Here is a 22,353-nt window from a genome sequence, read left to right as displayed (position 1 = left end):
CTCCTGAGTTTTGTCTCCTGGTTTCTAGACATTATAATCTGGCCATAGCTTCTTGCTCTCTCCAATTAGACTAATTAAACCGTAAATTAATCCTTTTTCCTCTGTCAGTGTCTATCTTCTGATTTCCTTTGGAATTCGGGGTTAATGAAGCTATCTATGGATTTCAGCTCCCAGTGTCCATCCACATATCCACAGAGTCCCTGTGGCCCAGGGTGGGAGAATAGGACAGGGGCAGTTAAGGTAAGCTTGAGGTCCTGTTTTGAGGGCAGCTGCCAGCCTTTGGGAAGATACCCATGCAAGGTGTTTGTTTGCGCTGTTTCAGGTGAAGCTTGTTCCTGTTGGGAAGTGAGTGGTTGGTATTTTAATAAGGGGAAGTCTACAGTACCTCTGCCTGAGCCAGCTTGTGTTCAACAGGGTCGCTGGAGGACACCTCTCAGCACACCTGCCATAGCACGCGGGAGGTAGGAACCCCACTAAAGTCAAGTAGAGAAAGGGGACAGGTCTAGGAGTGTGAGCAACTGTGGGCTGAGTAAGAGCCTCAGGGCCCTAGAGAACCTGAGAAGTCACAGGAAAACACAGTTGGACCAAAAGTCTCTGACTGTGGAAGTGTCACTACCCCACCCCCCCCCACCCCACACACACACACCAGGAACCTCCATTCTTCGGAAGTCTCTGGGAGCTCCAGGACAGACACGGCCAATTTGGTCCTGGCTTGTAATTTAAAGCCCCTCTCTGTCACCATCCTAGACAGCATCCTCCCCAGGCCTTTGACTTCCGCATACACATGGGCCATCAGAGCCCTCTGATTTACAGACTCCAGCAACATGAGGCCACCCCAGCTGTACTATCCTACACCACAGCAGCCATATCTGTGGTTCTGCTGAAGCAAAAACCAGGGCCTTCCTTCCCTGGGCTGTGAGGCCAGGCAAGTCCCTGCCAGGACCACACCCACAGGCAGCAAGCCAGTCGCTCTAGGCCACCACTCCCTCCCCACAGAGTGTCTGTGAGACAGAAACCTGAGATAAATGAGTCCAAACAACTAAGAAGAGTGTGACCCTGGCCAGCATCAGCGTGTGGATGCCAGCCAGATACCTACAAGAAGGACCCGGGGTAACCCTAGGCCAGGTAGCATGGACCAACCAGTGAGAAAGGGACTGGCTCTGTAGCTGGGCCATGCCCGCTGCCTTCAAGGTACAGGACAGCCACATGTTCAAACCAACCCTCCCCCTCTACCTCTAAGTGCCTTTTCCTCCATTCCTGGGATCCAGCCATCTGCACTCCTGGAAGCCGCACTTTCAGAACATCCACTTAGCCCTGAGCCAACTGCAAAGGCAAGAGAGAACACCTGGCCCCATTACCAGCCCTGCATACCTTCCTGCAGCTGGGCTCCCAGCCCTGCTCTGGCCACCGTGTTCCTGGCTCGCTCGCTTGCACCTCACTCGGCCCTCAGGACTTTTCTGGTCCACTCTACCTTCAAGTAGGGCCTCTGCACAGCCGAGATGTCTGTCTTGACCATTGGGTCTTTGTCGTGAGTTGAGGGTACAGTCTGGGATGAGATGAAGGGGGACGTGCTGCAGGGGGCTGGGTCCACTCTTGCTACAACAAGGCACCCTTCAACAGGGAGACAAGGCCCTGTGGTGAGCCTTCTCTGCAGGTCGTGGGACAAGCCTGTCCCCATTCTCTGCCCTGTTAATAGCGGGGCTGTTCTACAATGTGGGCCTGATTGTTTTCCTATATGGGCTGATTCAGGAACGTGGGGCAAGCTAAGCAAAGAAAAAGGCTGCCTTAGAGGCTGGGGGGTTAACCTGAGGAGAGGAGACCACCCTGCCCACTATGCAGGCCACTGCCCACCAGGCACAGCTAAGGGCCACCCTCTTGACCCAGGGGACATAGTTTTATCAATCACCTGAAGCCTCAAAGCTTTCCTGACCCGTAGCCATTGGAGTGTGGGGCTGTTCCATAGAAACAGACATGTTTTCTTTACATGGCCCTGTAAGACCCTGGGCCAGACCTCAGCAGTGACGTTCAGTGACGTTCAGCTCATCCACAGAGCAAAATATTTCTTCTGAGATTAGTGACTTAATATTAAATAAATGAATTAAAAAAAAATCAAACCTTGAAGGCTTTTCCTTACCAGCACAGAAGCCCATGGTTCCCAATACCTGTAAGTACCACCCTAATCCCCGAAGATGCAGAACTCAGACTGTCTCGGAGGTGCTAGCTCAGCAAACGGCAAAGGGCTGGCAGCCAACCCAGACCCCACAATGCCATGCATCAATCTGTTTACAGTAAAAAGCAAGAGTGAGTGTCTATTTTCAAAACTACGCGTGTTTTCCTTAGAACAAAACAAAACCTAAAAAGAAAAAAAAGAAAAAAAGGCTAGCGAGGAATTTACCGTAGGAGCTGCAGCCAAATGAAAACTGGCTGGCCCGCCACCAAGCTCACCACATTTCGGCGCCACTCATAAGCATGAACTTACCCTCTTTAGTCCAAAAAGCGTGCCACACATCAGTGTGTGGCTCCCTAGGTCACCCTCATCAGAGACACAGATGTTGCCACTAGCTAGCTGGCAGGCCTAGACACTTGAGACCAGGCAGAGTCTGTGGCTCAGCCAGAACGACCCACACATAATTAACAAGCAGCTCAGCATCCTCCCTCAGAACCCACCATGCCCTGGGAGCTATCAGGCTGTGGGACCTCTATTCACACCCACCAAGGACAAGCCTATGGTTATGCTGGTTTCTCATCCCAGGTCAGAGGACTCATCTCTCTTCCCGATGAACTGGGGGAGACAAGTGAAGCACCATCCTCCATAACTGGATACACTATGAAGTACCATGAAATACTACTAGAACTTTGAGTTCTGTGTTGGGCTCTCCCGAAGCCATGACTGTAAACATCCTTCCGATGCTCTGGAATTGATTAAAACTGCTAGGAGTCGGCACTTGACAGGCATTGAGCAGGGAACCATGGACCCAAGAAACAGCTAGGTTGCCTTCATGTCAGTCAGGCTATTCTGGACACTTCTAAGTCACCCTGGAGACACTCCAGCAGCTGCAGAGGACCACCGTAACCACGGCCGAAAACATAGCATGTTTTACTCATCACCATTCCAGACAGAGTCTCCAACCAGCCTGGGAATACAGTGCTCCATCCAAAGCATCATAAGCCTGAGCAATGCCCAGCTTCTCAAGCAGATGTTTTCCCTTGGACCAGAGAGGGCACACCTGCCCAGAAGGCCTACTGTTGGAGCAATACAATCTTTCATGTGTATGAGGGGTTGTGTCAAAATTGGCACAAACACCCTTACCACACATGGGGGTAAGGGTTACATGGCCCCTCCTTGCCACGTGACCAGGCTGATTGGCTCACTTCTCAAGTTAGTCAGGAGACTCCTTCCTGTGCTGTGCCATTCTCTGGTGTCATAACTTTAGCCCCAGGGAAAGCCTCCCTCCAGTGGTCTTTGCCTAGTTCAGATTCTGATGATAGGCCAAGGGGGCTGAGCTGGGAGCCGCAGCAGCTGTGGCGGTGGCGATGATGCCATAGCACCAAGATGGTGGCCGAAGGGGTAGGAGATGGCTCGGTGACATAATATGAGGGCTTGCATTCATATCCTCAGAACCCACACACAACACAGTACAGCAATGTGTGTCTGTAATCCCAGAACTCCTACGGTGAGATGGGAGGCAGAGATGGGTTAACCCTTAGAAATCACTGACCAGTTAGCCTCCGGTACACAGAAGCAAACAATAGTGACCCTGTCTCAAACAAGGTGAAAGGTGAGACACGACACAAGGCCATACCCAGGCCTCTACATACATGACATGGCATGCACACATGCCTAGTTGTACAAATGAATACACACACCAGACTGAGAATCTGAAAAACTCTCCCCGCCCCCCTCTCTCTCTTCTGGCTGCAGGGTTAGTGGCCAGAGAGACAGGGTCTTACTGCTTATTTCTGCCTAACACGGAACTCTATGTAGACCAGGCTGGCCTCAAACTCACAGAGATCACCTGCCGTTAACTCCTGAGTGTATGGTAGGATAAAGGTGTGTGCCAGCAGACCCAGCCTGGAGAGAGATGCAGAGAGCCAAAGATGAAGGATAGTAGGCCTTGGTCACAGAGTTGCAAGAGCTAGAGACACCCTAGGCTTCATTCAGAGTTATGACACCGGCTGCTGGTAGGAGCCACAGGTCCCAACACCCAAGGCACAGGGACTGTAACACTAGCTTGCAATGACTGCTGTTGCCATGCACTGCTGCTAAGAGCCGAGAGTTACACTATCTGCCCAGTGCCAGCACTGGCAGCTGAAGCCTAGAGGAATGTGCTTACAGCTTGAACACCTTCTACCATACACCTCTGGTCACCAGAGGCAAGAGCAAAAAGCTTCTCGTTCTCAGACCCAGAAATCCGCACCTGAGTCTGCCCATACATAGGCTCCAACACTTGAGGTACTGGGGCTGTTGATCCATCAACTGCTCAGAATTTCTGAGAAGAACATGAGGTGCTCAGACAGCTGACAGGAAGCCTCCTCTATTATCCCCCTGTGCAAGTCTCTCCATAGCTCTCTCTCCATTCTTCCTCAGTATATGTGTAACTGTCTCTAAAATCCAGCTCTGACCAACACCATCAGGAACTCAGGAGATGGCTCATTTGGTAGAAGACTTTATTGCACAAACAGAAGACCCAAGTTGGGGTCCCCAGCACCAACATAAAAGAGTCAAGCAGGTGACATATGCATATAACCCCAGAGCTTGGGGGACAGAGACAGGTGGATCTCAGGTATTCACTAGCCAGCAAGTCTAGCCCAAACCAGCCTTTAGCTTCCATATGAGCACAGGCGCGCGCACACACACAAACACATGTAATACAAAGATAAAGAACAGAACATCAACAGCTACCTTCAGATTAAAACCTCAGCTCTGTACCTTACAACAGCACAGCTGGCTGCCTGATCTGTCTCCGCTGAAAGGTGAGACCCAACACAAGGCTGTACTCTGGCCTCTACATATATGACACGCATGCACACCCACTTGTATGCAGAAATACACACACCTGTTTGTTTCTCTCCACCTCAACTCTCTCAGTCTGGCCTTCTGCCTGTAAAGTCACCAGGCCGTCTGGAAAAACGATCTGAAAAAATAAAAGGAGTCTTCCATGTCAGCTCCCCAGTATCACCTATAGAACCTGCTCACACCCACCTGCACATATACCCTGGTACCTGCTACTGTCGGGCAATACACCTAATGCCAGCAGGGAGACCAGAGCATGGAATCGAGCAGGGGGTGAGACATGGAAACATGTCTTGGGGGCGTGTGTTAAGATGTGTGTCTGGATGTAACAGGAGGTAGTCAGTCCTGTTTGGATGCTGGAGGTGAGCTGGCTTGGGCAGAGGCCTAGAGTTGACCCTGAGCTGAGACCTGAGCCAGCAGGGGTCAGCCAGCCCACAGTTATTCTGTGACTCTATTCTAGTACTGCTTCCCCCAATGACAAAGTGGTGTGGAGACTTGCTTGCTGTGTGCAAGCTCCCAAAAGTTGCCTCACCTGATCAGCAACTTGCTCTCCTGGCCACTCACAACAGTACAGCCTTCTAAGAACGACAGCCGCCTCCCATGGCAGACTGCTTCCTTAGCATCCGACTGTAAGCCGCAACCCTTACCTCGTGCCTGTGGGCTAACCGCCCCACATGCCACCCCCACATGCCACCATGCTGGAAGAAATGCCTTAAACCCAATGAGCCTATCAGTGGACAGGCCCCTCTCCCTCCACACATGCAGGACTCAGTAGGGAGTATTCTCCTTCATGCTAGCGGGCAAGCTGCAATTCTGCACAGCAGACGACATTGGTGATGGCTCTGCAGGGCCTGGCCTCTAGGCATGACAGATGACTGTAAAGGCCAGGCGCTAGGCTGAGGTGTATGACAAGTCATATCCAAGTGACATATCAGATGTTCCCAAGAACAGGAAAGAGAAGACAGAGGACCCATCCCCCTGCCTGGCAGCTTCTCCAAGGGCTCCAACCCCCACTCCTACCCTGCCCCAGCAGAGCACTGGACAACACTGGCTCCTTTTAAGACTGGGGCTGCCTGGTGCCTGGCCGCTCAGCCGATCGCCTCTCATTTCTTCTCCCAACAGCAGCTCAATCGCTCTACTTCTGATCTATTAAACGTCAGCCTCAGATGAAAAGGAGCGGGAGCAGTCAGTTGGCAGTCGCTGTGGAGGACAGGCAGGCTACTGGAGGAAGGGATATGTGTCCCTTCTTCTCTACAGCGACCTCAGATGAGACCAGTCGCAGCAGCAGCAGAGGCACGGGGATGCTTATAACAGAACCGAAGGCCCCTCTCAGCCCCGCCCCCAGCCACCTCTAAAGGCCTCTCCAGGAGCCATTATGTACTGACCACACCAGCATCCCACACAGCATGTCTGTGGATCAACACCCAGCAAGTCAGCGAGGGAGGCTGTAGTGTGTCCCTCCCAACCATGACACACAGTGCCCTCTCTTTCCAGGCGTCAGGCCACATTCTCAGACCCAAGAAACTTTTGTTGTCCAATTGCCAGCATCAAGGCCAGCGAGCAGAGCAACAGGAGGGGCTTGGACAACCATGAAGGCCAAGCAAGGGAGGGGCTGCAGCACCGGAGCCCAGCCTCGATGGCTTTCCTGCCTGACTCAATTCAAGCACCTCTGCAAGCACGGTGTGGAGCCGGTCCCTTATGTCACAAGGGCACAAAAAGAATGAGGAAACCATGGGACAGCAAAGCGACACAGAGCTGAGATACTGAGCAGGAGGGGATCAGAAAGTCATTAAAGAAATAAAGAGTCTAGACTTACTCATCTGCTGTTCAGTGGAAGCTTGAAAAGGCAGTCTTCTAACAGACTGCCACCAAGCAGGGGACAGTGTAACTCCACAAAACCCAAGACACAGAGGCGGAAGAGCAGGCAGGAAGCCCTACACATCACCATCCAGTCACTTCCTCAACCCCCAGGAAGGTGCTTCTCCCCAGACCAAGACTCACAGTCTAGAAGGCCCACCTACAGCCCGCTGGGCCCCCTGGGAGGCTCCCCACCACTTCCTGGTGAGACCTGCCAGGTAACAGCTGGAGCATGACCCCACTCCTGCCCCAGGGCAAAGACTACAAATTGAGAAGCACTGGAAAGAGATGTGAGTCTGTGCTCCAGGCTGTGGAGGAGCTGAAAGAAACGAGTGAGCAGGGATGTCCTGACACCCACTGGACCCATGGAGACTTGCTGGCACATCCAGACACTCTGGCCATCTGCACCCCTCAAGGCCCATTCCTTCATCCATCTGTTCCCAAGCCCTGACCCTCTGTCTACCAGCTCCTTAGACCTAAGTGTGTCCCCCTTTCTCGCTGACCTTAAAGCAATGCCACAGCTGCTGTTCCTGCAGAATGCTGGGTGTCAGGAAGATGGTGTTCATCCCTGCATAGGGGAGCCAGGGTCCAGCAACATCACTGCCACTGTGAAGCAGCCTGGCCAGCAGCTGCTGACTGAGAAAAACCCGCCTGCCCAGGACCAGCAAATGGTTAGACAGACCCAGCCCAGTGACACTGTGGCCAACCTCATCCCACACCTACCTTGGAGATGGGGGTGAGGGGGCGGGCTGTTAGTCCTGTGTGGGGTCACCTGCAACACTCCATACCTCCACCCACAGCTCGGGTGCGGCTGGGTCACATACAGGGAAATGCAGGCCTGACCTCATCATGCTCCCAGCAGGGGTGGGGCCTGGCAAGCTCAGCAACACAGAGAATTTTTTCAGAAGCCATGGGGCATAGCCACCAGAGCGGCAGGCAGTGTCTAGGGACAATACTCAGAAAGACCTAGGCCTGGAAGTTCAAGGTTAGGCACACAAACCTGGTACATGGTGATATGCATCCTAACACATGGATTTGGGCACAGAACAACTGTCACGTGCCTCCAGACCACTGACAAGGAAACCCAGGAGGAGAGCAAGTCCCCAACATAGATGCTCTCTTCTATGCCCATTGCCTTACACTCTGACTTTACTAAGTTCATAGCTGGGTTTTTGTTGTTCCTGTTTGTTTTTGAAACAGGATCACATTGAGCCCAGCCTGGCCTCAAACCAATGTGTAGCCAAAACTGACTCTGAACTACCGAGCCTCCGGAGATTACAGCTGTGTCCCATCATGCCTAGTTTTATTCAGTGCTGGATGGAGATCAAGCCCAGGGCTTCCCACATTCTAGGTAAGCATTCTCTAACTGAGCTACATCCTTAGTTCTAGTCTTACAGGCTTCTAGAATTCACCGGTAACACAGAGAGTAAACATGTGTGCTTTCCCTTTCTCCCTGGTCTTCCTTGCAGAGCCCTTCAGCATAGCTACTGTGGACCCTCTACAGAGGGAGCATGTGGCATCCCACACACATTAGAGGGATCTCCTCTCCTCACTGTGCTATGATAGCATGTGCAGGGCACAGAGTAGGGACTCCTTCACTGCTGTCAGCACACTCCATAGAACTGTCACCCAAGTGACTCAGGATTCGAAAAAGCCACCAGGCCACCAGGGAGCAGTTGAATGTCCTCTGATGAAGAACACACAGGACCACTGAGCTGACATTCAAATCGTGGATCAAAACCAAACATGAATGGTTGTCGCCTAGTGCCAGCACACCGTTTTCAGCACACCTGAAAACCTGAGTTCAATCCCACAAGGCAGACGCAGGGAACTGAGCCCAGCAAGTTGTCCTTTTGACTTCCACTTAAGCCACAGTACACATGTGTATACACACACACACACACACACACACACACTAATATAAAAAAGAAAAAGCTCTCATTCTTGAAGCCTTCCCTTAATGCAAGGCAACTCAAACTCGCAGATTAAAACTCCCTCACAGCCATTATATCTTAACACCAACACCATAAACCTTAAGAGCAAAGAAAAAGACCTGAGCACGTACGAACAGGTTTCACCTGGCTGACAAATGAGACTCCATTAAAAGCAGCCAGCAAAAGACAAAATTGGGGAGCAGCTAGAGGCTCAGCCAGGAAAGGTGTCAGAATGGAGTTCCATCTCCAGAACGAGTCCACATGTTGGAGGGAACAGACTGTCTCCAGCTGTCCTCTGATCTCCACAGATGTGCCTTGGGGTGTGTATCCTTGCTCCCCACCTCTACACACAGAATAAATAAATGAAAAAAAAAAAAAAAAAGAATTGGGAACCAGTGTTTTAAAGCAGAAAGATGTGGAACGCTCAGCCCCTGCTGATGAGCAAAAGGGGCAGGCAACACGGCAGCAGAGAGCACAGCAGAAGAATCACAGGACCCAAGTCATAGGAACCGCTCACCAGGGCTCAGGGACCGGCAGTGTGACCACAGCATCGACCTCCAGCAGACACTTGCAACTGCGGAGGGAGGGAACTGGGAATGGGATTCACTACCGAGATCCTTTCTGAAACTAGGCCAGCAAGTTCTACCAAAGCCAAGAGCCACACACCCTGTGACCCAACAGTGTGCCCCACCCTGAGGTCAAGGCCTCTGAATGACAGTTCTGATGCAGCAGAAGGTATCTGTACAAGTGCTGCTTATCCCGACTTCCTGTTTGCCTGTGGCAGCTCACACCAATTACTAAAGCCCAGAGGCTTGAAACAACAGGAACTGACTCTCCAGTATCTCTAGAGGATAAAAGTCTAGTAGTCAGTAGCACTGGGCCAAAGTCAGGGACACTGTTAGATCCCCACTCCCTCCACAGACCCCCAAGAACTACAACCAGGCTCTCCCTGGGTGCAGTGGCTACAAAGGGTCCTAGCTTGCGGGGCTCTTTGTACCCCAGGTTCTTTCAAGAGCAGAACTGACCTGGCCCCTGAGACTAAGATGGCTTCGATCTATAATCTGCAACTGGAGACCTCTTAGATCTCAACTAACCTGTAGGCATTTTCTTCCTACTAAGGACCACCAAGGAAAGGCCTTCTGTCTTGTCCTTACATCTCATCAGAGCCCCATGGAGGGCTGGGGAGATGGCTCAGTGGGTAAAGTGCTCACTGCACCACCATGGGACCCCAGAACCTAAATAAAGCCAAATACAGTAGCATCTATCTGTAACCCCAATTCCCCTCCAGGGAGATGGGAGGTGGATACAAAAGAAGCCCCAGAAGATCATAGGTTAATGAGTCTGGCACACACAAAGGAAACAAATACGTTAATGAGACCTGTTTTCATTAAGGTGGAAGCCAAAGTCTCTGAGCTACTCTGAGTCCCCTGACCTCCACAAGAACATATGGTACAATCATGTCCTTGCGTGTTCGCATGAGCACGCACACACATACACACATTAAGGGGGTAAAAGTCAGAATACCTTCCAGACATTCAGAGCAATATCTGTACCACAGGGCCCAGGCATGTTGGGATAAAAGCCATTCTGGCAGTCCACTGCTATAGAGTCCAGCTCATTCTCTCAGCATCTTGACTCCTGTCTGTCTGTCTGTCTGTCTGTCTCTGTCTGTCTGTTTCTGTTTGTCTCTCTGTGTGTATCTGTCTCTCTCTCCCCTAGCAGGGTATCTGTTGCTACATTTAGGTACTCCCAGATAAGCCCAAATGAGCTCTCCGTTAAAATACCTTTAATCTGTGCACACTCACGGGAGCTCTTCACACAAGACCGCATTAACAAGGGTCAGCACCTGACATCCCTAGGGGAGTTACATAATCTGCAGAAAGCCCTAAGAGCAAAGAAACACACAACCGCTGAGTGTGGGTTTCAGAACCGAGTGTGCCTCCCACATGTACCGTTGTCGGCATCACCCCACTTGCATGATTAACACACTCAGACCTCCCAGGTTCTCAGAGGGAAGAGAGGATATTAGTCTACAGTGTTCTCAGGGGTCTGTGTTGTCTGCACAAACGAGCAGTCCCCCTGGGTCAGTCAAGCATGCACTGTCTAGGATCACGATGGCCATGACTTCCAAACATGAGGCAACCGTGGGAGCAGGAGGACAGCAGATACAGGTTTTCTGGGGTGGGCTCCTCACCCAAGTCCCAACCCGTACGTCCAGCTCAGAGGACACTTAGAAGGGCTCAGCTAGGGGGTATCCCTGTGGGACCAGCTCTGTATATGAAGACCACAAGAGATGAGACACATGCCTAACAGTCCTCCCTTTTAAATATGACGTCAGATCTCTCCGCACACCCACACCGTCTCCCATTTGACCTTAGCGATCCCACCTGGGCTCTGTCTTCCCCAGCAGTGTAACAGTTGCTGTTCACGCTCTTGCCAGGGTGCAGCAGGCTCCAGAGAACTCTTCTACAGTTGTGTGAATACAAACAGCTGAGAAAGGCCAGCCTCTCTGCAGCAGACCACCTGGGGACCCACAGTTCCCCCTGCCCTCTGGGAACCAGCATCCACATGCTGCCGGATGGCAGGCAGAAATCTGTGAGGCCCAGGCTTGCAGCTGGGAACTCAATGGTGCATCTAGAAAGCCACTCACCGCGAGGCTCGTTTCACGGGCTCCACTCATGTGCATGACGGCACCACTGCATGCAGGCTGTCCACAGGGGAAAAGGAGCCCTCTGTGGGATATTAATAGCCTGGCCAGATGTGGGAGTGCCTGAGGTCTTTTCCTAGAGCTGTGCGGGGTCCCCACAGCTGCACGGGCATCAGCCCCTCCACTCAGGCTATTCAAAACAAGTCACATGGTATGGGGGGGCATGTATTCATGAGGTAGTTCTTCCACAAAGGCATGGGCTCACACAAACACAACACACAGGCTGAGCAAGCCACCGCATTCAGGACGCAACTGTGATGTGGAAGACTGGCTACAAACAAGTGCACTGTATCTTTTTAAAAATCTATTTATTTATTTTTTAATATATTTATGTCTGCACGCCACCTACATGCCACCTACATGCCAGAATTGAGCCACCATGCAGTTGCTGGGAATTGAACTGAAGACCTCTGGAAGTGTAGCCAGTGTTCTTAACCAGTTGAGCCATCTCACCAGCCTAAGAACACTGTTTCTTTACCCCAACAGAACACAAAGACAAAGTAAGCCTGCACAATGCTGGGCCTTCAGGGTGAGGTTTCACCTCAGGCAGGGCAGGGCTGGTGCCTCAAGAGAAAAAATGGTCTGCGTGGCAATCCTCTCGAGCACCCCACAGAAGGCTGCTTAGGAGCTGTCCTTAGAAACCCAGGAAGGACAGTACTTACCCTCTTGCCCAACCCCAGCAGGATGGGAGTAAACCCAAACCCAAGGCTGCCACAGCGCTCCAGATCCACACTGTTTGACACACACAGTAGACGGTACACACCATTGATTGCATGGATGGCCAGGACAGCAGAGTAAATCCTTTCTCATCATCCAATCCAACACACAAACATGTACAATACACCCTTCTAACATGTACTCAACACGCTTCAGAAAGGGCTACTGTGCAAAGCCTTCTGGGTGCTGAATCTTCAAAGCAGGCTTTGGCTTTGAACAACCACACTCCGGCACCTGGGCTAGGCATAGTACTCGTTTGTGGAACTGCACGATATGGGTACAAAGCACGGGAGAGCAATATGTCCCATATGGGGCTGCTAACATCAATGTCTAGCTCCAAGTGTGCTGAGGGTGTGGATGTTTCCAGTCACTATAAATGGATCTGCTGTGGCCAAAGCCAAGTCCAGGTCAGGGCTGGCCCCTGTGCACTTGAAGAGGCTGGGCAGTGCTAAATTGCTTATCTCCTTGTCACTTCAGAGACACTGGAGGACCCTCCGTCTTGGGCATTTCTCATGCGATACCTGCTGGTGATCTACACTGTGGTCCTAGTAACTGGCTGATGTTACAGAGGTGAGAGTTTTGTATACTAATGGGTCACAGAGCTTTTGGCTCTGCATCTGTCCCTGGATGCCCAAGGGGGAAGAGCCTGGCATTATTCCAGGTCACAGCCTCACAGGACTGAACCCACAGGATCAGAGAGGCCCTTCTATGAAACACATGGAAGTACTTTATGTCTCATTTTACTGCTGTCTAATTAAATCTACAGTGGCCCTGCTCAAAGCTTATATTTTAGACACTTACTAAAAATAAGGTCCCCCTCCTATATAAAAGTTGTCAGTCCCAAGGCAGTTGAGCACACTCGAGGGCACCACAGTTGAGTACCAGGTGGGCACACTTAGGAGATAGGTATACTCAGCTAAGCCTACTCTAGGGCTGGGCACCCTTGGGCAGTGCTGCTGCAGCCACACACTGGGCTTGGTAAGGCCTCATGGCTGGGGCTCAGAGATTCCAGCTGGCTCAGAGGTTATGAATTCTTCTTGTTCTTGCGTCGAACTGGAATCCAGTTCCCAGCACCCACAGCAGGCTGTCCACAGCCACCTGTACATCCGGGTCCGGGGGATCCAATACCCTCTTCTGACCTCCTTGGACACCTGCGCACATGTAGCACACACACATACAAACAGAGACACGGAGAATAAACAAGCACATCTTAAAAAAACAAGAAAAGATGAAGCCAAGCATAGTGACACACATCTTTAAGCCCAGCACTTGAGAGGCAGAGAGGCAGGCAGATCTGTAAGTTCTAAGGCCAGCCTGGTCTACATAGTGAGTTCCAGGACAGCCAGAACTACATAGTGAGACCTTGTCTTAAAAACATAATAAAACAAACAAAACACAGGAGAGCTGCAGAACTGTGGGGAACCAACCAGCGCACAGAAAAGACAGAATTTTAAAACTGTACCTCCCATACTCAATGTGACCCCTTAGCACGTACACAAGCAAGAGCATGGTTCTAAGAACAGAAACTCAGGTGAGGTAGAGCTTTGTAACTTGCCACCAAGCAAGGCCTGTCCCTAATCCTCACATCTGCCCTGTCATATGCTCAGTATTCCCAACAGACCCAAAGAACACCCAAGCACCCCCAAACCATCCTTCTTAGTCAGGCCTCCCAGAACCTTCTGGCTGCTGCCTTCCCTGCCTGGACACACCAGCTTCTCCCAGAGGCCACTCTTGGATTCTTGGCTAGATTTCTACCATGGCGTCATAGAGACGGGCCCCCAGGGGCAACAGTAAGGACAATGCCTGCTTTGTCCCCACTCTGAGGACCCACTAAAGGCAAAGCTGCTCGTATGGGCCACTTCCCGCTGGGAAAGAGCCCGAAATTTTATTTTAGTTTCTACCTCGATGCAAACCCAACAAAATACAGCTTAATATTCATTCCTAAGTATTTCCTTTCTAGATAGCCTTTTATATGCAAACCACGGCAGCCCCCCCTTATCCTCGGGGGCTGCCCTCCAAGACCTCTGTGAGGTGACAGACAGCGTGGAGGGTGTACCATGTTTTTTCAAGCACACAGAAACCTAGGGCAAATTCCTTTCTAAGTTAGACACACTGAGATTGCAAGAACAGTTAGCGACGGGACTGAGCAGAGAGCTGTGCAAGTGTGAGAGCCCTCTCTCCTCCTGCTCGCAAACGCTCCACTGTGCTGTGTTCTTTCTCCTTGTAGATTTCAGGGAACAATCATGCACAGAGTAGAACAGCAGGTAAGGGTATGACTGGATCCATGATGTCAAAGCCGAGGCTTGGGCAACCTCAGAGCCACCAGCTAGAGTGCTGTGCTAACAGCCAGCCAACCCAACGAATGGGGGGCTTCTAGAAAAGACTCAGACACTTGAGTTATGACGGGCATGGAGACAAAAGCCACGTTGAGAAAGTCCACTGAATGCAGGTGTGTTCCCTACAAACCTTCAGTCAGAGCTCTGGGCCTCGATGTGGAAGGTGTGGGGTTTGACTGGCTGTTCCGTGTCCATGACTTGATCAGCAAGGACACTTGGGGGCCTGGGATGAGGTTGGCCCCATAAGGACAAGCAGTGATGGGAGATGGATGTCGCAGTGGTTGGGAGGAGAGGTCACAGACAAAGCTGGAGATGGCCCTGAGAAAATGGCTGGGCCATTTTCTTTTCTATTGCCTTCACCGTATGGTGTCAATACCCTCCTGGAGCTACTGAGACAGGGTGGCATAGCTAATGCATTCCCAACAGGGCCCATGTACAACAGCCCTCCTGAGGCCTAGACAAACCCAGAGGGCCTGTGCTGTCCACCACCCTGAACACATGAGTGTAGTGACCATGAAGGGCTGTATGTCACCCTCCAGCCCCTACCTGAGCTGCCACCTCCACAGACTTCCCTATTCCAGGGTCAAGCAGTAGCTGGGAGCACAGGAGAGAAGCAAGGAAGTTCTTTAGGGAGGAAGACAGGATACCTTCAAAGACCCAGTGCACGCTCCCCCTCAGGGGATTTTTTTAGTGGGAGCAGTAAGGGTAACTCATACTAGGACTCAACCCCAGCTCCCTCCTGTCTTGCGGGAAGTCAGAAGTTGGTGCTGACTCAGGGGTTTTGATGGTAAATCTTCTTCATTGTCAACAGACGGGATTTAGAGTCAGACGGAAGGATACATGGTGGGTGTGTCTGTGAGAGTATTCCCAAAGAGATTCAACTGAGGATGAAAGACCAGTCCGGAATATGGGTTGGTTCTATCGCATGGGGTGGGGTTCCAGGCTGAATAAAGAGAAGGCAAGCTGAAGAACAACATTGTTTCCCTCAGCTTCCTGACTACAGAAGGGACTAGATCCGCTGCTGCCCACCTGCCATGACAGGCTTTATCCTTAAACTGAGCCAGAATGAACCCTTCCTTCCTTTCTTAAGTTGCTATTATTGGGAATTATACCACAACAGAAAAGTGAGGAACTCACCATCTGAATGGGCTTTACCCAGAAGCCCCTTGCTGGCAGCCATTCTCCCCCCATCCACAGGGAGCCTCCAATGCCCCATCCCTGGCCCAGACAGAGCTCTGTGACAGGCATGCCTAGGTTTGCACGGACAAACTTTTCTTGGTTGTCTAATTGCACCATGGGGCCAGGTATAGAACAGAACAAACTGCTGACTCATGGGGCCTCCTCTCACGGGAATCTTCCCTGGCGATGGATTTGGTTACTCACCTAGGGATCAGTATTGTCAGACATGTCGGTATTCAGAACTTGGCTGTGCTTCTGTGATATTACCAGGGTCTGAAACAAGAATTGCAAAGGGGGAATGAACAGAACCAAAGTGAGTGAGACACGCACACACACTAACATGCACACAAGACTCCCCGTGAGTACTGCCCAAGAGAGCAGTCGGCCACGAAGTGTGTGGCACGTCAGCACATCTGCCAGGTGAACCATACAGGACAACCCCCACCAGCAACAGGAAGGGTGGTGGTGGTGTCTGCCCCACCCTGACTTATTTTCTCGGGGCTAGCCAGGAATCAGAGCAGCAGAGCGGCCCCAGCACAGACTAAGAGAAACGGGTGTGAGGTGTGAGGAGTGGGGCAGGAGATCATAGGCTGTGAAAGATAATCCAGTCCTCAAAAAAAAAAAAAAAAAAAAAAAGATGGCATTTTGAGTCTAGAGAGATGGTTCAGCAAATAAGAGTACTGACTGCAGCCAGGCGGTGGTGGCGCACACCTTTAATCCCAGCACTTGGGAGGCAGAGGCAGGCGGATTTCTGAGATAGAGGCCAGCCTGGTCTACAGAGTGAGTTCCAGGACAGCCAGGGCTACACAGAGAAACCCTGTCTTGAAAAACCAAAAGGAAAAAAAAAAAAGCACTGATTGCTCTTCCAGAGGTCCTGAGTTCAATTCCCAGCAACCACATGGTGGCTCACAACCATCTATAATGGGGTCCGATGCCCTCTTCTGGCGTGTCTAAAGACAGTGACAGTGTACTCATATACATTAAATAAATAAGTGAATAAATAAATAAATACAAAATGTCATGTTCGGGCCAAGGAGATGGCTGGGTGAGTAAAGTGTTTGCCCCTCAGACACGACATTCTTGAGTTTGGCTCCTGGGACCCACAGACGGGAAGAGAAAACTCACTCTCACAAGCTGCCCTCTGACTTCCCACGAGTGCCGCAGTGCACACTTAAACGCAAACAAGCAAACATTTAAAAAGCTTTAAAAAAGAATGCAGCCCCTGAACTAGAACCACATCCTAAGAAATGCCAGTGCTAGCACACAGTCAACCACTTTAAGCAGAAGACAGGGAAGGATGGAACCAAGAGTACTTGAACTTGTGGGTTAAAAAAAAAAAAATCAAAGAGAAAAAGGTTTTACACACAAAAAGAGATATAAAAACAGTAGGCAGAAAATGCTAGGGCCACTTCTCCTAAGGTCTCCCGGAACCTCCCAGAGGCCCCCAACCAGAGCATAAAACGGCAGAGGGCAAACCAGAGATGGTGACAGTTCCGTGTCATTAACTACACAAAGAATAAACAAGGTGTCATTGCCTCTTCTAGGTGGGCTGGGATCTGAAGTGACCTATCACCAGGGCCAGGGATGGCCCAAGGACCTCCCAACGCAGTTGGGAGACAGACTGGCCTGACACTGGGAGGCTCCTGCCATACATCCTGCTACTGTTGGAGGAGTTCCTCCCAGATCCTTGTGTGGAAATCTGGCAGCCTCATTGTTCCAGTATTAAGAGGGTGACATTCAATCTCTATTATTCCCGTGTTCCTGGTATTGGAGGTGGGGCTTTTGCAAGGTAATTAGATGAGGTCATGAGGATTTGGCCTCCATGTTGACATTAGTATCTTAAAAGAGGAGGATAAGACCCATGCTCCACATGCTCGGTCTGTCTCACCGTGTGATGCCCTTGCCATGATACCCAAACATCAAAAGATGCCCAACAGATGCTAGCACCCCACCCCTGGACATCCTAACTTCAAACTGTAAGCCGAATAAAGCACCCTTCTTCATAAATTACCCAGTTAACGCAACATAAAAAGGACCAAGATAGCTTCCCACTCGGCGATGTCACAGGACATTCTCTGCATTGTACCAAAGCCATGGAAACAGCCTCCAGGACCATCAACAGGTGGCCAGAGTGAGCGATAGTTTATCCAAATGTCTGTGTTCAAAACAGCTGTAAGGAAGAAGGCAGTCACCTCATCCTGTGTGGAAGTGGATCTGCCCAAGACAGAACAGGGATGGACACAGATGGATACACTGGGACAATGGCTCCAGCTTCAGGAATGCCTGACTGGAGTGTGTGAATGAGTGCCAGGAGACAGTCAGGTAAGCAGCCACAGGCTCTCACAGCGCGGGTTAGGACTGGGAGTCAGAAGACAACACATACACTCATGCCTAGATATAGATACATGTGCACACACCCATAGACATTGTAAGAAGCTCTTCTCCCAGAAGCCCTACCACTCAGCCACCAGCTCTGAGATAATGTATTCTGAGGTATGAGTGAGTAGCCACTGCTACTTCCTGGAGACTCCGAGAGCCTCAGCCAGTGGTTTCCATATAGAGAAACTGCCACGGGTGAATAAAAACCAGATCCTTGGGCCCCAGTGGAAACCCTGGTCCTACAGAGCTGAGGGGAGCCCAGAAAAGTACATTCCTAATGGATTCCAGGTCAATGCTGCAGGGGCCTCTGGGGTCATTCCTGAGGCGCTGTGCTTCCAGGGAGAAGCATCCAGTGTAAAGTTCAGTGACTCTGCTAAAGAGCACTTTGTGTTTCTTACAAAAGAAGGTGTAATTCCAGGAGGGATGCTCTGTTAGAAACTCAAGAACATCAATGGAAGAGTCCTGTTACTAACAACCCCAAGAGGCCCTGGTACCCTTGGGTGCTCCATCTCAAGCCTCCTGTGGCTTGAAGTACTCTCCCTCTGGTAGGATTCTCTTGGTTACTGGCCAGCTCAGAAGACACCACTGGAAGCAGGGATGGTGTCCCTCAGTAGGAAGACAAAGTGGTCAGGCCCATCTGGGTGAATGGACAGGCCAGGCCAGCAAGCTTTCAACACTGCACCCCACTCTGAAGGACTGCAAATGACAATGGTGACTGCACTGGCTTCACATAATCCCTGAGAGAACAATGACAGGTGGGACCCATACTGGGTTTCAGAAAGGCCACTGCAAAGAAGCCCCTTCCCAACACCAAGCTGCATGATGCCAATCTACCCAGACAAAGGCCAAGCACAGAGGCCTCCAGATCTGGCTTGGTACCCCCAGGTAAGCTGTCACTCAAACAGACCCTGGGGACCAAACCTTGGGCTTCCCTCCATCCTTAGATCCCATAATTCCCAAGCTACTCCTGGTAGCTTCATTCATTCCTATACCTCACCCAGCCTTTCCCTGCAATCCATGCCATTCAGGACCCCCCACTCTCCCACTGGTGTAACCCTGGGGAGACCAGGTCCTCATGGCCAAAGGGTGGACTGGCCTTTACATCCCCTGACCAAAGATTCTTACTAACACCCCACTTGGTTTATATTTTTGTTGGGGAAGATGATGTACAGCCTCTTGAGCATGCTAAGCAAACCCTCTGCAACCAAGCTGAACACTCAGAACTTTGCTTTTTATTTGAACTTGTACAAATAAAAAAAAAAAATAAAAAAAAAAAAAACCTTGAGCCCCCAAAGGTGTTATATAGCGACATACAACTAAGTAGAAGCAAGAATGAGCCAGCATTCTGAGGGTAGCACATCGCCACAGCAGACTGCAAGAATAAATCCCTAATAGGTTTTATCCACTCTTGGAAGAGTGACACATTGGTGGAAACTGGGATGACCTAGACATCGTAAGTAACGCAAGACACTAGAGTCCTGCAGCCAAAGGATTTTCTGAATGACAAGGTAATAACTGGACAAACTCCAGAAGGCTGTATGTAGTAACTGCTCCTAGCAACTCATTAAACTGATTTGGTGAGGAAGGGAAGTTCTGGGGGCCTTCAATAATTCCCAAGCTGCAGAACACAGTGCCAGAATGTCCTCATCATCCCCATTATGCTATGTGAACTTCTTCTCAGTAACAAAAAGCGATAGGAAGTCAAGGGGCATTGGGATGGATTTCCAACGGACACAGATTGGCTCTTCCCATGGGAGGCCATGGGTTACCTTTACGCCCTGGAGCCATTTGTACATCCACAGAAGACAGTCAGTGTTGATGTCAGTGGTGTGTGACTTATGGATTGGCACAGTCAGGAGCCCCTCAATTGCACACCAACTTAAAGGTTACTTATTCCAAAGTCTGAGACTAGAAGAAAGGAGGGGACACAATACTAAGGTTAGGACACAGGGGATGACTTGGGAGAAGCCATGAATGGAAGGAGAGTTGGGAGTAGCCCTGAATTTCTGGAGTGGGGGTAGGACAGGAGAAAGAAGAGTGAGGCACTAACCAGGCCCATGACAAGACCCAAGAATCTCAGCAGAGTCAAGGCTCTCTCGGTCCGAGTCTGACTCTTAAGAGTGGACCATATGGCCCTGAGGCTCATCAGCCTGTGTCACAGTGTCAGGGACACGCACAGATGGGCCAGGCATCTATCTAAAAAGAACAGGAAGTTCAAAACCATTTCCTGACTCGGGCTGAGGAGATGGCTCAGTTGATAAGGCACTTGCCTTGCAAACGTGACGACCTGAGCCTAAGCCCCCGGAACCTACGTAAAAAGCTGGAAATGTGATGTGTGCTTTTAATCCCAGGTCTGGAGAGTCAGGAGACTCACGGCTGAATCAGCAAATTTCAGGCCAGTGGAGATCTTTACAAAAATAAACTAGGAGGCAGCTGAAGAATAAGTCAAGGCTATGATGTGGCCTTCATGTACACAAATGCGCCCACGTGTGCCTGTACACAAACATGCAAGTGAAAATACACATAACACACACACACACACGCGCACACACACACGTTCTACTTCAAACAAACAAAGAAAAAAGCTTAGGAAAATCACCTGAATTCACCTCACTGCAATGTGAGTTCATTTTCATTTCTGTCGATCTAAATTCTCTTCAGGGCTGATAAAACACTTCAACAAGCCCAGGATAGGGAAATAGCCTGGAGCTCCCCAGGGCCTTTCTTTCCCTGAGCTACCAACAAGGCAGCAGGAAGACCCAGTGTGTTGGCCTGGCATTACACCCACAACAGCATCAGCTAGCTGTGTGCACATGCTCAGACACGCCAAAACGCAAAGATCCCATGAGCTCGTGCACAGTTGCTCATACAGGTGTGCAAGTACCCAGGAGCCCACTCAGTACCTCAGTGAGGATCACCACTGCTCAGAACACGTGCTGTGTGATAGTAAGGTGTCAATCAACCTGGTAGCACCGGCCCTGCTCGAGAGTGTGTCTTGTCAGCAGGCACCTCCTCAAGCCCTTTCCCACTGCCATCCTCTGTAGTCGGTACCCAGCATGCAATGCCTGTAAATATGGTGAGGATGAGGGCTGAGCACCCACCTGTGCCTCCTGAGCCCAAATGTGAAGCAGAAGCAGTTGCAGAACCTTCTCCGAGGATGCTGCTCCCTTCCTAGCATTCCTGTTACTATATAACCAGAGGTCCAAAGCTCCAGGGGGCAGACCCTAGAAGGGCTTTTGTTACTCTTTCACAAGCCACCAGAGCAGAAACTGAAATGTCACCAACCCCCATCCCCCCAGGGAAAATGAATTAACTCCCCAGCTCTCAAGGTTAGCTGCAGTTCTCCTGTTTGCTGGGGCTGGAGTTTCCATAAGCAGAACCCCCACCCCCGCCCCTGCAGCCCTCTCCTGGAACAGCACCATCTCTGACTCTTCCTGGTACCAAGTATGAACCTGAGCACATGCCCCCACAGAGTCCAGAAAGATAAAACACAGTATCTGAAAGCTACTAGATGGCTCAGCATCCCTGGAGCTCCTGGTCCCTCTGTGCCCACAATTCAGACTCATGTGGACCTCTGAACACATGGGTTCCACATACACTCAGAAGATGACTATATCTCTGTGCATATGCACTCTTTGTCCTTTGTTACTGTCCCTATTCCTTACATGCACGGACATGACACATGTATCATCTTGGAACTGTGAGGCATCTAAAGATGGCTGATGTACACAAGGATGCTCACAGCTGTGTACAAGCACCACACCCTTATGAAAAACCCTTGTATCTGTGAATTCTGGCATCTGTGGAGGGTTCTAGAACCCATCCTATCCCCTTAGACACAGATGGACAACTGCACAAACTCACACCAAGTCACCTGATGGAGGAGTTGATTTTTATGTCCTATTTTTACTCCTTCAGTTTCTGTCTCAAGGCACACACACACACACACACACACACACACACACACACACAATGCAAGTGGATGTTTGCTCATGTGGAGGCCCAAGATTATGTCAAGAATCATCCTCAATCACTCTCACTGAGGCAAGGTCTCTCAATCAAGCCCAGAACGCATCAATGCAGCACTCTCCCTAACCAGCTTGCTTTTAGCGATCCCATGTCTCCACCTTCCATGAGGCAAACTACAGGCAAGTCTCCATTTCATTGGGAATTTACATCCTGGGGTCCCAAACCCAGACCCTCACACTTGCCTAGCAAGAACCTTGGCCA

The 22,353-nt window shown here is 50.7% G+C and overlaps 1 protein-coding gene across 14 annotated transcripts in view; it reads right to left on the bottom strand.

Moving 5' to 3' along the window:
• Sema4d (semaphorin 4D) overlaps positions 1-22,353 on the bottom strand; it is a 99,855-nt gene that overhangs the window by 53,999 nt on the left and 23,503 nt on the right. For 7 of the 14 annotated variants that reach the window (XM_034510213.2, XM_034510210.2, XM_076939036.1 and 4 more), the window contains exon 2: positions 15,949-16,017. The exons of 3 other annotated variants lie outside the window; for them this stretch is intronic. The gene's annotated coding sequence lies outside the window, so the exon portion shown is untranslated. Of the gene's footprint in view, positions 1-1,371; positions 1,505-5,057; positions 5,077-6,830; positions 6,890-7,374; positions 7,460-15,948; positions 16,018-22,353 lie in introns of those variants that run through there. 4 more of the 14 variants (XM_034510207.2, XM_076939033.1, XM_034510208.2 and 1 more) reach the window with 4 other exon arrangements.

The sequence above is a fragment of the Arvicanthis niloticus genome, chromosome 8 (assembly GCF_011762505.2).
Source record: "Arvicanthis niloticus isolate mArvNil1 chromosome 8, mArvNil1.pat.X, whole genome shotgun sequence".
In the NCBI taxonomy this organism is placed as follows: Eukaryota; Metazoa; Chordata; class Mammalia; order Rodentia; family Muridae; genus Arvicanthis; species Arvicanthis niloticus.
The sequence above is the reverse complement of the archived record's forward strand: the minus strand, read 5'-3'. Positions and strand labels throughout refer to the sequence as shown.